Below are 2165 nucleotides of genomic sequence, written 5' to 3'. Positions count from 1 at the left end.
AGGTAACAGAATGGAAATGAAATTTCATCCCTTACCTTTCCCAAAGGACACAGAAAAACTTTTATTTTAATTAATTAATTAACTAATTAACTAATTAATTAGCAGGGAATTGACTATTGGGTTCAGGCCACAAGTTCTGACCAGCCTTTTGTGGATTATGGTTTTAATATTAATTCCATTTTTGAAGCCTTTGCAGTGCTATTTTCTTCCTTATTTTATTTTTTCCATCATCATTTATCTTCCCTTCCCTCTTCAGCCTTTTAGAAGACAGACTTCCAGGTCTGGGGAAATGGTTGACCACACTTCCTGCTATTGTGGCCCTGCAGGAACTAACTCAACAAACCCCTGGGTGATAAGACAGCAGAGGAGATTAAATCCTGTCCTTGTGCCAAGAGACCTGGGTGTCAGGCAACGTTTATTGACTGATCCCTGAAAGGGGTAGTGGAGCTCAGACAGAAGCTCAGGTGTTGTCCCTGGGACAGATGAGCTAGAGGGAAGAGATGTGGTATGTATGGAGCTGCTTTCATACCAGGTTTTCCAAACAGAATTAGAATTATTCTGTGCACAGGTTCATAGGCTGAGTTTTGAGGGAAACGATTGTGCATTTTTGCTTTTTGAAAAAACTTTACAGAAGTTTGATGATTAAGGTACATTGATGTCACCTCGTGACAGAAGCCTGTACAGCCTGAACATTGCAAAGCAGGAATGGGGGGGCAGGGGTGAGGAGGGGACTGTGTCCAAAACTCATCAGACAGTTTTCTGGAAATGCAGGTGGGAAGGGGGCATTGCCAGTGTGCAGGGATACTGATGACCTCCAGACAGAAAGTGAAGCCTTGTACTGTGCTAAGAGAAAGCTGTGAGAATAAAAATATTTTTATTTTTATCCTTTGAGACCTATGGATAAATGGCTAGAGACATACATAGACAAAAATGGATCTGTGTCGGAACACCGATGCTATCTGAATGCTCAAGAATCCCTGCTTAGTGCTCGCTTTGGCAGCGCATACACTAAAATTGGAACGATACAGAGAAGATTAGCATGACCCCTGCGCAAGGATGACATGCAAATTCGTGAAGTGTTCCATATTTTTAAATCTATCTGCTAAACATAAAAAGAAGAATCCCTGCTCAGTGAGGCCCTCCCTGACTGCTTGAGGTAAAAGTGTGACCCTCCCACTTCCTCCTCTCTTTTACCTTCCACTGTAGCACAGATCATTAGCTGACACCTTATATATTGTTATTCTTTGCGATTGTCTACCTGTCGCCACTAGGGCATAAGGTCCATGAAGGCAGAAATTTGTGTCTGATTTTGTTTTCTTCAAGACATGCCCCCCCCCCCATCTCTAGAATAAGTGAGGCATACAGCAGGTGCTCAGTAAGTATTGAGTGAATGAAGGAAGCTGGGGAGTTACTGTGACAAACACATGCTACAGGTGACTTCAAGGGACAGTTTAAGAAACTCGAGAGCAGATTTCTGTCTCCTCCTCACTCTAAATTCTCATGTATGACTCCAGATCAGAAGTGAATTTATATGCTAGTTTAGAGTGAATTCAGAACCATGGAGAGCGCTTTCGCGGGCTCCCAGTAGGCTCCCAGGATCCACAGGCAGAACTATCAGGGAACCCCCCGAAAGAAAAGCCCTTGGCTCTCTGAAAACTCCTTTGAGGGCTCGTTCCTGGGGTTCTCCACTCTATTTAGAAAACAGACCCTGCATCCCCCCTTGTCACCCCACAGACTAGCTAACAACCCTCCCATGATTACAGTGCTGCTAAACAAAAAGCCGACACAGAACCCGAGTGGTTATACACAGAAGCAGTCTGTGCGTGCGAGACTTTTAATTTATTTATTTATTTATTTATTTATTTATTTATTTATTTATTATTAATTTGTTTTAGTTACAGATGTTTTTCATTTTCCCCCATTGACACCCCCCCCGCCCCGTCCCCATCTTTGTTATCTATGTTCATTGGTCATGCATACATGCAAGTTCTGTGGTTTATCTCTTCCCCTACAAACCCCCCTCCTCTGAGGCTTGCCAGTCTGTACCCCACCTCTATGTCTCCGGGTTAATTTTGTTCAGCAGTTTGTTTAGTTCATTATATTCCCGACAAATAAGTGAGATCATGTGATAATTTGTCTTTCTCTGCTTGGCTTGTTTCGCTTAG

The 2165-nt window shown here is 42.9% G+C and overlaps 1 non-coding gene across 1 annotated transcript; it reads left to right on the top strand.

The window, feature by feature from the left end:
• The first annotated feature begins 984 nt into the window (after positions 1 to 984).
• On the top strand, positions 985 to 1091 carry LOC118636706. Its single transcript, XR_004960694.1, has one exon. It is a non-coding gene; the product is annotated as a U6 spliceosomal RNA (small nuclear RNA).
• The last annotated feature ends 1074 nt before the right edge of the window (positions 1092 to 2165 follow it).

The sequence above is a fragment of the Molossus molossus genome, unplaced genomic scaffold, assembly GCF_014108415.1.
Source record: "Molossus molossus isolate mMolMol1 unplaced genomic scaffold, mMolMol1.p scaffold_m16_p_2, whole genome shotgun sequence".
NCBI classification, from domain to species: Eukaryota; Metazoa; Chordata; class Mammalia; order Chiroptera; family Molossidae; genus Molossus; species Molossus molossus.
This window is presented reverse-complemented; position numbering and strand designations above follow the sequence as displayed.